This window comes from Saccostrea cucullata, unplaced genomic scaffold (genome assembly GCF_032062105.1).
Source record: "Saccostrea cucullata isolate Sc308-1 unplaced genomic scaffold, CSIRO_AGI_Scuc_v1 ctg6118, whole genome shotgun sequence".
In the NCBI taxonomy this organism is placed as follows: domain Eukaryota; kingdom Metazoa; phylum Mollusca; class Bivalvia; order Ostreida; family Ostreidae; genus Saccostrea; species Saccostrea cuccullata.
In genome coordinates, this window is record NW_026938859.1 from 56805 (window position 1) to 71593 (window position 14789).

A 14789-nucleotide genomic window follows, 5' to 3' on the forward strand; every position below is an offset into this window, starting at 1 on the left:
TTGGATAAAAATTCATTAAAAATTATTGTAAAAACTTAAAACTGGAATCTTTAAATTTTGCTATATGTAAAACATATACATTTTCAACCTCTAAACATTATTATCTCCCTTTATACATTGTCATGGCAATCATGTCTTAAGTCACCATGAATCCATGTAACTTAATACATAATACATGTACCTGTCTGGTTTCCTTGCTAGTCAGTAGAGAATCTGTAATCCCGAGAAACTTCATTTGGAAAATCTTGCAAGGGCTGCAATGATCAATTTAAATTATTTTTTAATTTGAAAGTTTGGGTTAAAATCCTAAACATGAAATGGATGGGATTCAATGTTGTCATCAAGCATTTTTTTTTTTTAATTTACACATAGTTAAAGCTTTTCTGCAGTTTGGACAAATTGGTGGAGATCTAGAGTAGAAATGAATTTGACAACAATTAATTTTTAAAGTGGTAAATGAAATGTTATTATATCATGAATTAATTGTAATAAAAACATACATGTTTTATGGATACTACATGTAATGTGGTATAATTCATTTTGTTCTTTAATGTGACTATTTTTAATTTGTACAATATGTCCTTGACAGGTAAAGTACCCAGCATCAGAATGATCTCATCTGTACAGATCACTATTGTAAAACTAAAACTATTCATAAATGTGTGCAAGATTGATATGTCTGCAATATATAGCTGAAAAACAGTGATCAGTAAAATAAAATTATGAGACAGAAAGCTGCATCTTAGAAAAGTCAATAAAGAGTGCTTCATGACAATTAACTAATTTATAAGAACTCCAAGTACAAATGGAGTTGTCACATTCTACAATGTAACACCCTTGTATAGATATCTTTACCTACTTTACAATAAATTACATTGCAAAGCAATTAACTTAATTGTATCAAGGACTTAGGTCCCAAAAATGATTTATTTCACATAGTATGACAAAGTATATGTACTTAGATCTAGAACACTATTTAGCAGCTGTAAATCTGTGTGTCTGTTATGTACTGTGTTAATCTTCATAATTTTACACTTGCACATTTTTGATCAATTCTTTGAAATATTCTATGGTCCTGATATTGCTTAATATTTCAAAAAATCTAACCCACTATTCAGTTATCATTGTCAAAAGTCAAAGGTTTAATATTTCCGTGGTATGATTTCTACAAATGCTGTTTGTTAAAATAGAATGGACACAAACATATTATCACTTGGAAAAATAAATTCATACAAACAATTTTCTTAAAATATACTGAATTCTATAGAAAATAAAATACTGGTACCTAAAACGGGCACATATATTTCACAGTAGGATATGATTCAATGTCATGTACATGTAATATGTGCAACTGTGCATCCAAGTTTTCATGGTTTTGTTTGTTTTTATTGTCTTATATTTCAATATACAGTCAGTTACCAGGTACATGACGTGACACCTGAATTGAATTATGAATAAAAATACTTACACATTGCAATGGGGATCGGTCGGGGACTACCACACCACTTCATGTATCTCTTGATCTCTATTTCAAAGACATCTTGAATGGAACAGTATACACTTATTAAATGACTACGAGGTAAACAGTCAAAATGTTGTTCCGAGGTAGTGGGGGAGACCTGGGAAACTGTTGCCCGAGGCCTTTTGTTTTATTACCTAACCTACTATATAATTAATTAAATTGGAATAAAAACACACAAACAATTAATAAAGCGTTTTCACAACTGTTTATTCACATACTTGTCTATTAATTAGCTGAATACATAATATAAAGATTAAATTAATATTTTTAATTTAAAGTAATACTTGATAAATTGATTGTTTGTGTGTTTTGTTTAAATTTAATTAATTATAGAGCAGGTAAATAGTGATGTCGTGATCATCAAAACGCTTGAATATCACGATGACGCTTTAAACAGTCAACAGTTCATTCTGTGGCCCGGTCAACAGTTCACTGTTTCATGATCACGCAAAAACATAAAGTAAACCATGAAACAGTTCAAAATGCCTAATTATAATTTATATAGTAGGTTAGTAATAATTGAAATTCTCTCGGCCTTCGCCCCATAACACTCTGATTTCCTCATATTTTTCTTTCAGTACGAGTAGCTATACGTGTAATACTCATGATGTCCAGATCAACCTTTGGCACCCTTTTCTTAAAGATTATCCCTACTTTGTTAACTGTTTTTCATCAAATTCTGAGTCTCTTGAGGTAGAATTTTCCTGAACAAGATGTTTCAAAACAAGAAGAAAAAATGCAGATTTTATTGTCTGCCATCTTGTTTACATTTTTACACATTTTGTATTCTTCAATGCCGAAGAGCTCCAACAAGGGAAATAACTCGGACAGAGAAAAGGCACATTTAGACCAACTTTATAGTGTAATAAAATGTTTATTTTTCATTTACCCATAAATGTTTTAAATGATATTTGCAAAATAACATTTCTTAAATCTATATCTCCCTACTAGGATTTTCACATCACTTGTCAAAATCTTTAAATATTAAGTATAACAAGGGAGGTAACGAGGACTAATTTTTCACTTTTTTGGCATCAGAAAATTAGAAATTGTAAAAACTTTGTGACATATACTATTTTTTACATAGTTTTGATTGTCATGAAGCATATAAAAAAATATGCATGTTAACAGCTTTGCCTAGTAATTTTTTTTTTTTTGATATCATTGATGAATAGCAAATTCCACTATAATTTACACCTTCTAGCCCCGTTTCCATGGCAACCGGGTAAACTACCATGCTTTCTTTCATATAGTCAATCTTTTCATTCATTGAAGTTTCAGTAAGAAAAGAATTAGCTGAATCCAAGACATCGCGTGGCCACGTCATTTTGATTTTTATAGAGAATTGATATTAATAAGACTATCAAAAATATGCTATTCAAAGTTAAATTAATTCTGTATAATTAAAGGTACTTGGACACAGATTTGAAGTTAATTTTTTCTCTGTAATATTTCGACTTATATATTTTAATAGCTTATCTCACAAAAATAATTTAAAATCTTATGAAATTTAAAAGTTATTAAAATTTTAATTTTTTTTTGGCGGGTTTGATTGACACATCCTTGCACTTCACAAATTTTAATTTTACTCTTAATACTTAGGAAAAGTGGCAATCTTGTTGTGTATAAATGAAAAATATTAATACTATAATCCAGAAAATTCAGAGTAGACATGTTCGAAAGCAATACAAACGCACAATATATTCTCAGTCCGTGCAGTTTTGGTGAGCAGACTTCGACAATTGAACGCACCCGGTGAACCGTAAACAGTCAACAATAACAGAGCTCTTGCCCTGTTTACAAAAACTGTGTACATAACACGAGTGTGATCGATTTGCACACAACACTTAGCTCGGAATGACGATACTTTTGAAGGAGTTTTGCTTTCTAACATTTCTACCTTGAATAAAATTATTTTTCTGGATTAAAGTTTTAATATTTCTCAATTTCACACAACAATTAAGATTGCCACTTGTCCGAAGGATTAAGAATTAAGTTAAAATTTGTGAAAGTGCAAGGATGTGTCAATCAAACCCGCCAAAAATTTTGAAGTTTTAATATCAATTCTCTATAAAAATCAAAATTTTAAATAGGGTCGTGGACATGACATGTCTCCGATTTAGCTGAAATTCACACCATTTACTACAATTGGCATATCTTTAATAAATATGATGTTAAAGTCTAACTTTTCAATTTGGTTGCCATGGTAACAAGGATGTTATATTTAGAACCCTCCGATTAAGCAAATTTTGCTCTGCTTTAAATTAAATTAGACTAAGTGCACATTCATTAAATTAGTGTAAATTCACATGAAAATTGTATTCTCTGAGCTCATATTACTTAAATCTGAGAAATAAATTTCATTCAAGATATTTGAATGAAGATTAAGCGAATTTTAATCGCAACATTAAGGCTGTTAGCAAATTGGCAATTTGCCAAATTTGTCTTTTTTAGTCATATTCAATGAAATTTTTCACCATTTTGAGAACTGATATATTTGTAACCATGTACCATTAAATAAACTATATATTCTAAGGTTTTATGAGAATAAAAAAAAATATTGCGTAAATAAAAAACTTTCTAGAAATTACTGCATGAAAATTGGCATTTTGCCAAAATTGACTTTTTTAGTCATATTCAATGAAATTTTTCACCATTTTAACAACTGATATATTTGTAACAATGTACCATTAAATAAACTATATATTCTAAGGTTTTAAGAGAATAAAAAAAATTAATGGGTAAATCAAAAACTTTCTAGAAATTATTGCATGAAAATTGGCAATTTGCCAAAATTGACTTTTTTAATCATATTCAATGAAATTTTTCACCATTTTGACAACTGATATATTTGAAACCATGTATCATTAAATAAACTATATATTCTAAGGTTTTGTGAGAATAAAAAAAAAATTATGGGTAAATGTACAGCTTTCTAGAAATTATTGCATGACAACTTCCCCCCCCCCCCCCCAATAATCACAAATAACAGAGAAGATCATCTAAGAACATGTTTTACCAAAGTGAACAAATTGTTATATAATATGAATATATATGTCAAGTATTTTAATTTATTTTCAATAATTAAATAGAACTTCTGCAATTAACTCAGTGACAGGTAAATTTATGTGTTGACAGGGAAACAAATCAGGTTTCTAGTTATTTTAATCTAAACATGAAATAAAACTAGCGAGTTTCCAACTATTCTTACAAATCTTTTATTGGCCAGTAATTGTGTCCAATCCTTTTGATTTATTCACTAAAATATATTCAAATTCAAAACAAATATTGTCTGGTTATTTTTTTTAAATGTATAATTTAAGTAAAGAGGCAAACTCAAACTTAATAGATGATATGACAGTATCTTATGAAAATATGAAAGTAATTCAGACAATATAATGTCAAAACAAGTTGGCAAGACCATCTTGATTATAATGTTTGTTTGCCCTCTCCCAACTCTAGAATAACTAGAAATATGTCCATAGGACATGAATGCCCCACCGAGGATGTTTAAGTAAAGCAAAATGAAAATTTGTATGTGTATAAAATTTGATCAGAATATCTTGAATAGTGATGCAGCTGAATTGCTTGTTTGGAAAATATAGGTCAGATTCAGCATCCAAAGCAAGTCTGGTAGTGTCCATCCCTAGATGCATCATCCATGCAAGTTTGGTTCGGGTAGGACTTATAGTTACTTCGGAATGAAAATAAAGGTCAGATCCAGCATCCGAAGCAAGTCTGGTAATGTCCATCCCTAGATGCATCATCCATGCAAGTTTGGTTCAGGTAGGGCTTATAGTTACTTGGGAATGAAAATTTGGTTCAGGTAGGGCTTATAGTTACTTGGGAATGAAAATATAGGTCAGATCCAGCATCCAAAGCAAGTCTGGTAGTGTCCATCCCTAGATACATCATCCATGCAAGTTTGGTCCAAGTAGGGCCTATAATTCCTTAGGAATGGACCTGCTCCAAAAACTTAAATCTGGTCACTCATCTGGAAAATGTAGGTCAGATCCAGCATCCGAAGCAAGTCTGGTAGTGTTCATCCCGAGATGCATCATCCATGCAAGTTTGTATCAACATGTGAAGTTTGATAAATCCATCTTGAATGGTATGTTTAAAACTGAGCTAAACACTAATTTAACAAAAGTGAGGTCAAGGTCAAATGAAAGGTCAAGGTCAAAAAATGTTGATGCAGTTGCATAGCTCCCATCAATATCTATCAGCATATGAAGTTTGATGAAAATATCTTGGATGGTTTCTTTGAAAGTTAGCTTTGAGCAGAGCTAAATGCAAAGTGTGACGGAAGGACAGAAGGACGGAAGGACGGAAGACGGACATGACAAACACTATATGCCCCGGTCATATTCATGGCGGGGCATAAAAAGAATGAATCTTGTTCTCAGTTTTGTTAAAATATATTCATATTCTAATCATACATGACATCAATTTAGAATACACATATTCTCTAAGGAAAACAGATGCTCTGCTTAAAAAAAATTCTGCTAAAATTTGTTCCTTCATATTCTCTCATTTGATGTCAGCTTGGTTTCCTCGAATTCACATTTCTTTACGTCCTTTTTTATTCCCCATTTTCAAAAGGTGAGTTATTTCCCCTGAAGGGAACTCTTTTACTGTGTTTAATACGCATGCGCTATAAATAAAGTCACTTCCGCGGACGTTCTTGATGTAAACATGTTCATGGTGTAATGCCTCTGTCATATGGAAAAATGTTATTGTGTTTGTGAATAAAAAGAAATCTCAACTCATTCGTATTTTTTTTTAATTGCCCACGCATAGTCTCTTTCTGGATTTGTATTAATCTGTATAGTACTATAATAAGGTGCTGTGTGGCCCCCCCCCCCCCCCTTACAAAAAAAAAAAAAAAAATCGAAACAAATTACTGATAAAATGCTGATACATATTCCAATAGGCCTATTTTTTTTTTAAAAAACAAAAGCTAATTTTCGGTAGTGGATGTTCTGCAGACAGATCATCATTATTTACAAAATGTGCGGAACAAATTTTTAGTTATAAAGTTTTTAAGAATTAATCTAGCCTGCTGCAGCCATATTTTCTTTGTATCTCTAGGAATTTTTTGGAGACTGATGACATGTCCATCTACAGTATTACCTCTGACATTGCTGCATATACAGCTGTAGTTCGTCTTCCGCGACCGATACCAAGAAACTGCGTTTTTGCTCGATTTTATGTCATAATATAGAACTTTTACATGTACTTACAAGAACACATTTGGTGACAATTAAAGGCCTATTTCATTTGAATTAACCGTGTTTCTAGAATTTTTTATTAGTAAAATAATTGATTCATTGTATAGTATTAAAACTTTGAATGGAATTCTAAATGAATAATTTAATCTCATGTGCTCATGGAACGAAGAAAGACTAATTAAAATAGCATCGACCTGAATTCGTGTTACATATGTCGTATAAAGTCTAAGCTGCATTTAATCAAAGTTTTAGTGTAGGATCTAAGCATATGTACATGTATATTCCCGAGTAAAATACACATTTTGTTTTAGATCAGAGAATTGAGAGCAGAAACACGAAATTGATACAATAATTTCCTAGCGTATTTCTCGTTAATTAACAGAAAACATTCTTTTCTCAAGTGTTATTTATTTTTTTAAAGTGTGTAAAAGAGAGAGAGAGAGAGAGAGAGAGACCCCGTGTAACTGACATACATGTACATCTGTGAAGAAATATATGTACAGTGATTTTATTGAATTCACAATTAATAATTCTAATAATTTTTAATTTTCACAACTATGGTTCATATTCAACTGTTCAACCCATTTGCATATTCGTTCTCTTACCTTTACGCACGGGGGGGGGGGGGGGGGGGGGGGGAGTCAAGGGGCTTAGCCCCAGCCCCACTTTTTCCCAATATTACATTTTCTATTGAAAATTTTCATTGATAGACAGGTTACCACCCCCCCCCCCCACACACACACACACACAGTTTATACTACGGTAAAGTTATATAAGGGAAATGTAGTATTGTATGCCAAGGAACTGGTACTGAAATAAGTAGCTTTTTCAACTTTGGGCAAGGTTTTTCTTCGCTTGTCAACTTTTCCAGGTAAGAAAAAAATATTTCTTTGGCTACCCCCCCCCTTTTTAAAGACGATGCTACATGCCTGGCTAATTCGTATAGCTTTCTAGAAAGGGGGGGGGGGGCTAACAGACCCTTTATAAAATAATTTATTATCTAAAAAAGATGCAAACCATTTCCTTCTTTTAAAATTTTTAAATACAGCGTGTAAGTTGATCACTATTTTGTTGAATTATCGTATTGCGTAGTCCGCGGAAGTTAGGCTAGTGTAGAAGAGTTCCGATTTTGAGGGGAGATAACTCACTTTTGAAAATGGGGAATAAGTTGGAAAAAAAAACCCCTCTCTATATCCATCTTGCACCAGTGACAACTTTTACGGGATCTTCTTTTCTTTCTGTTCTTTTTTCTACTTTGTATTTTTCATGTAAAAATTACTTCCAGTCCACTGTGAATTATCTTTTGCTTGGAGGGGGGGGGTGTATGTCCTCTGCTGTGGTCATTTCTATCTGTTCAGGTGAAAATAAAAAAAAATTATTTTTTGGTCAGTTTGTATAAAAATTCATTAAGATTATTTGAAAAACTTAAAACTGGAATCTTAAAATTTTGCTATATATAAAACATATACATTTTCAACCTGTAAACATTATTATCTCCCTTTATGCATTGTCATGACAATCATGTTTTAAGTCACCATAGATCCATGTAACTTAATACACAATACATGTACCTGTCTGATCTCCTTGCTAGAGGATCTGTAATCCTGAGAATCTTCATTAGGAAAATCTTGCAAGGGCTGCAATGATCAATTTAAATTATTTTTTAATTTGAAAGTTTGGGTTAAAATCCTAAACATTATATATATATTACATGTACCTGATATTTAAATGTTATCCTGAAAGTTTTCTGAATCATGAGGAATGATTGATAAAGAAGGGGGTTCATTGTTGTCATCAAGCATTTTTTTTTTCAATTTACATATAAAGCTTTTCTGCAGTTTGGACAAATCGCCAGAGATCCAGTGTAGAAATGAATTTGACAACAATTGATTTTTAAAGTGGTAAATGAAATGTTATTATATCATGAATTAATTGTTATAAAAAAAATACATGTTTTATGGATACTACAAGTAATGTGGTATAATTTATTTTGTTCTTTAATGTGACTATTTTTAATTTGTTCAATATGTCCTTGACATGTGAAATACACAGCATCAGAATGATCGCATATGCACAGATCAATACTGTAAAACTAAAACTATTCATAAATGTGCAAGATTGATATGCCTGCAATATATAGCTGAAAAACAGAGATCAGTAAAATAAAATTATGAGACAGAAAGCTGCATCTTAGAAAAGTCATTTATAAGAACTTCAAGTACAAGTGGAGTTGTCACATTCTAACACCCTTTAATAGATTTCTTTACCTATTTTACAATACATTACCTTGCAGAGCAAATAAATTCATTGTATCAAGGTCCCAAAAATGATTTCACATAGTATAACAAAGTATATGTACTTAGATCTAGGACACTATTAGCAGCTGTAAATCTGTGTGTCTGCATGTACTGAGTTAATTTTCATAATTTTACACTTACACTTTTTAATCAATTCTTTCAAATATTCTACAGTCCTGATATTGCTTAAAATTTCAAAAAAAATAACACACTATTCAGTTATCATTGTCAAAAGTCAAAGTTTTACTATTTCCGTCGTATGATTTCTACAATTCCTGTTTGTTAAAATAGAATGGACAAAAACATATTATCACTTGGAAAAATAAATTTATACAAACAATTTTCTTAAAATATACTGAATTCTATAGAAAATAAAATACTGGTACCTAAAACGGGCACATATATTTCACAGTAGTATATGATTCAATGTCATGTACATGTAATATGTGCAACTGTGCATCCAAGTTTTCATGGTTTTGTTCGTTTTTATTGTCTTATATTTCAATATACAGTCAGTTACCAGGTACATGTGACACCTGAATAGAATTATAAATGAAAATACTTACACATTGCAATGGGGATCGGTCGGGGACTACCACACCACTTCAAGTATCTCTCGATCTCTATTTCAAAGACATCTTGAAGGGAACAGTTAAAATCCTCTCGGCCTTCGCCCCATACCACCCTGATTTCCTCATATTTTCCTTTCAGTACAAATAGCTATGTATACGTGTAATACTCATCATGTCCAGATCAACCCTTTGGCTTTTCTTAAAGATTATCCCTACTTTGTTAATTGTTTTTAATCAAGTTCTGAGTCTCTTGAGGTAGAATTTTCCTGAACAAGATGTTTCAAAACAAGAGGGAAGAATGCAGATTTTATTGTCTGCCATCTTGTTTACATTTTACACATTTTGTATTCTTCAATGCCGAAGAGCTCCAACAAGGGAAATAACTCGGCCAGAGAAAAAGCACATTTAGAACAACTTTATAGTGTAATAAAATGTTTATTTTTCATTTACCCATAAATGTTTTAAATGGTATTTGCAAAATAACATTTCTTAAATCTAAATCTCCCTACTAGGATTTTCACATCACTTGTCAAAGTCTTTAAATATTAAGTCTAACAAGGGAGGTAACGAGGACTAATTTTTCACTTTTTTGGCATCAGAAAATTAGAAATTGTAAAAACTTTGTGACATATACTATTTTTTACATAGTTTTGATTGTCATGAAGCATATAAAAAATATGCATGTTAACAGCTTTGCCTAGTAATTTTTTTTGTTGTTGATATAATTGATAAATAGCAAAATCCACTATAATTTACACCTTCTAGCCCCGTTTCCACGGCAACCGGGTAAACTACCTTGCTTTCTTTCATATAGTCAATCCCTTCATTCATTGAAGTTTCAATAAGAAAAAAATTAGCCGAATCCAAGACATCGCGTGGCCACGTCATTTTGATTTTTATAGAGAATTGATATTAATAACTTTTGATAGAAATAAGATTTTAAATAAATTTTTGTGTGAAATGCTATTGAAATATATAAATCGTGATATTATACAGTTTTTCTGTTAAAATATGTACTTCAAATCTGTGTCCAAGTACCTTTGAATACAGTTTTTTCAGTATAACTAAAATCAGAGTCAGAAATACGATACATTTAGATATATTTATGTCCCTAAAAGCCCTAATGTTGGTCTCATCATTTAGTTCCAATTATTTTAACAGCGTGGTTCCCATGTTGGTTACATGTATATATTTGAATAAATTTTATGATCTTTTTTTTTAAACGTAGTCATAAAAATTATGTTTTGTTTTATTTAAGGAATGAATTTAATAGCTACCCAATTTATACGGTATAAACTGGGTTGGGGCAGTTTACGCTTTATAAACCGCGAAGCGGTTTATAAAAAAGCGTAAACTGTTCCAACCCAGTTTATACTGTATAAATTGGGTAGCTATTAAATTCATTGCTTATAATTTAATTTTCATTCATTTGATGTAAGAAAAAAAGATGATTGTTCTAATAATGACTTAAATTTGTACAAAATTTGAATGTAACGACAGGCGGATTGATACGTTTTTAATTGTGACGTAGGCAACCCATTTTATACGATATCAAGTAAATATTTTATCCAATCAAATACAGCGTTACAACCAGAATTAAATTATTACATATTGTTTTTTACATTTTGCGTTGTCTTCAGTGCAAAAATAAAATAACGCAAAATGTAACAACGTTATCACATTTTGCGTTGATCTCGATGCAAAATGTAATAACGCAAAATGTAATAATCTAAAAATCGTGTTATTACATTTTGCGTTGTTACATTTTGCGTTGATCTCGACGCAAAATGTAAAACGCAAAATGTTATAATCCAGGTTTATAATAATTACATTTTGCGTTGTTATTACATTTCGCGTTGTAACAACGCTGAGTTAAAATGTATGTGCAGATCAAGTAGGGCCTCGTTAATGGAAATATCGTATTTTTTTTTATATCTATAGGGAATACCTTCATTTTTTTTTGTATTTGAATAGAAATGTTCTTTTCAGAAATTCAAAAATACAATATCAATAAGTGAATTAAAAAGCCCATATAAAACTGACTCTTTTATTTTAATAGTAATCTCAGGTCAAAGTCATCATCATTCTTTTTAATTGAAGAATAAAGCAAGATGTGTTTGTGAAACAAATGCAAGTCTAACTCTTCGAATAAATATTTGAAATATGTAAGCTAAAGTACTAAACTTTTCCAAGTTCTAACCAAGGTTAAAGTGTTGTAAAAGTGGATTGAACTTAAAGGGCAAAGGATCAACTTTCATATAAGGACCTTGTTAAAAGAAATATTAAAGTGAATTATAAAAGGCCTTAGCACCCACTGTTCAAAAGGTATTGTGAATCTTATTTTAAAAAAAAATAGGTCGAACTCAAATGTCAGGGTCAAGATGTCAAAATTGTCAGTATGTAAAAAAAAAAAGTCTTCTCATAAGAAATATACATGTGATGTATGAAAGCGCTACCAATAACTTTTTAAAAAATAAAGAAAAACCCAAGGATAATATTTTGTAAGGCCCATAAACCCTCTGCTCAGCCATATAAAATGTTGCTGATTTTCCAAAATAAATGTTTTTTTAATAAGTGAAAAACTATAAAAAAAAAAATGAACTCTTTTGGTGTTGAATATGGTTTGTAATTCACCAGAAAAATATTCATATTGACCGAGGCGAAGCCGAGGTCAATATTGATATTTTTCTGGAGAATAACAAACCATATTTAACACCAAAAGAGTCCATAATTGCTTTATTATATAGTCAGGATTTGAATAAATACATGTAAGACATTGACCGCTTTATGACGACAACATTTTCATTTGCGATCTTCCATGGTTGAAAATAAAAAAAATATCCTTATTACTGTTTGTAACCTCCGTGTTTTCCTTTCCAAGTTTCGCTATGTGTAAGACGTCCAATGTGAAAAAAATAATTCTGAAATAGAGTTAAATAATTGTTTTCATGCTCAAATACGTAGCTCGCTGCAGCCGTTGCAACCATTGTTTACAACGTTGTTTGATATTATGATTGTGACGTCACAATGCCGTTGCACGCGCATTGACCCTCCGGTGAATACGGCCTAAAATCCGGTGCATATTATACAATTATAGACTCGTTTGGTGTTGAATATGGTTTGTTATTCACCAGAAAAATATCCATATTGACCTCGGCGAAATATGGTTTGTTATTCACCAGAGAAATATTCATATTACCGAGGCGAAGCCGAGGTCAATATGGATATTTTTCTGGTGAATAACAAACCATATTCAACACCAAAAGAGTCCATAATTGTTTTATTATATAGTCGGGATTTCAATAGATAAGACATTGAAGGCTGTATGACGACACCAATTTTCATTTGCGATCTTCAATTGTTGAAAATAAAAAAAAATCCCCAGATTACTGTTTGTAACCTCCGTGTTTTCCTTTCCGAGTTTTGCTATGTGTAAAACGTTCAGATGTTCTAAAATAATCCTGAAATAGGTTTGAATAAGTGTTTTCCTGCTCAGATACATGTACGTAGCTCGCTGCGGTCGTTGCAACCATGTTTACAACGTTGTACGATGTTTTGATTGTGACGTCACGATGCCATAGCACGCGCAATGACGCTCCGGTGAATACGGCCTAAAATCCGGTGAATATGTAGTGTTATGAAATGTTTGTGTTTGTATAGATTATATAGGGACTATAAATAGACTATATAATAAAAACATTTATAGCATAGCTTTGCGGGCAAAAAAGACACTTCAACTTGGCAAATCTTTAAACTAAGGAATAATAGACATTTATGTCATTAAGACTTGTCTCTCTTACAATGTATCAAAGTTTCAAGGAACCTTAAAAGTGGGTTAACATTTAACACTAATGTCTAGATCAAAGGACAAAAACATATTTTTACTCTTTAAGGGATCATGTCTAGATGAAAGCATATGATAAGTAAAAAGTGTTCAAGCTTAAACTGTTCAACAAAATTAATATGGCTAAGTTTAAAGTTTGGTAATTTCTTTTTAAAAATAGGTTAAACCCTAGGGTCAAGTTAAAAAAATGAGAAAGAGTGTGTGTGTGTGTTTCTGATAGTGTACTAGACGAAGTTAAAGCACATAAGTAAACATGCCTTAACTTTAACTATTCAACAGATGAGGCAAAGTTTAAAAATTTTTAAAAGTTTTTTAAAGTTAATTTTTGTAGTTACGAAGATACTTGTTGATAGCAATGTATTCTTCGTTTTGCTCTTAATATATAAGTGAAGCGTAAAAAAGTATTGATTCAAAATTTGAAACAATATTTTGCTATTGATAAGAAGCAAAAACATCAAAAGTTATTTTTTAAAAATGCATTATGATGAAAAAGTTTGACTTGAATTTATTTCTTTTCGGAAACTCACAATTCTGAAAAATAAATAAACTGGTTTAGAAATTTAAGCATAATCTGAAAGTAAATCTCTAATGTGAAAAAAGTTAAACATATATATGTATAGTGTACGTAGATAATGAAAAAAATAAATGTTGAGAGGGGGATCTACGAAAGGCAGGTGATAATGAAACATGCTTTTGCAATTATTCATATGACAAATATTTCTATTTCAGATATCAAAGTAAAGATACCAAAATGCATATGATCTTGTTTCCTCTTGCGTGGCTATTACTCCAAGGCATCAGTGTTTGCATCCAAGCTAAGCCTTTGATGAATTCCAGTGATACCTTTGAGTTGCTTTCTTACCAGGAACGAATTTGGCCTGATTTTTATCCAAATGTTTCTGCTTTTTGCAAACTTGAAATAATTCCAAAGGAATATGAGGACATAAAACTCCAAATACTAAAAATAATGAGTAGCAGTGATATAAATTTAGTATATATTCACATTGAAATAAGAGATAAGTCATACGTAAGTTTGAAAGCTAATATAGAATTAAAAGACAGAATTACAGAGTGGCAATATGTGAATAAAAACGAAAAATTTCTCGTGCAATTACCGGTGGATGTAGACTTAGTAACATTTAATATTCTTCAAAACATTGGAGATGAAAATATGTTTACAATTCCAATGAGAGCAGAAAATACGAATTGTACGTATACAGAAAGAACGACAGAGTCCTTAAAGTACACATTGTGGGGTCAAGTTCTGGGTAATTTCTCTGAAAAATATGTTTTGTGCAACCGAAATTTCAACAACACATCATG

The 14789-nt window shown here is 31.1% G+C and overlaps 1 long non-coding RNA gene across 1 annotated transcript; it reads right to left on the reverse strand.

Moving 5' to 3' along the window:
* Positions 1 to 7996: 7996 nt before the first annotated feature.
* On the reverse strand, positions 7997 to 9745 carry LOC134251545 (uncharacterized). The gene is made up of 3 exons (XR_009988769.1): positions 9617 to 9745; positions 8325 to 8390; positions 7997 to 8103 (listed from the first exon to the last, which is right to left on the reverse strand). It is a non-coding gene; the product is annotated as an uncharacterized LOC134251545 (long non-coding RNA).
* Between the last annotated feature and the right edge of the window lie 5044 nt (positions 9746 to 14789).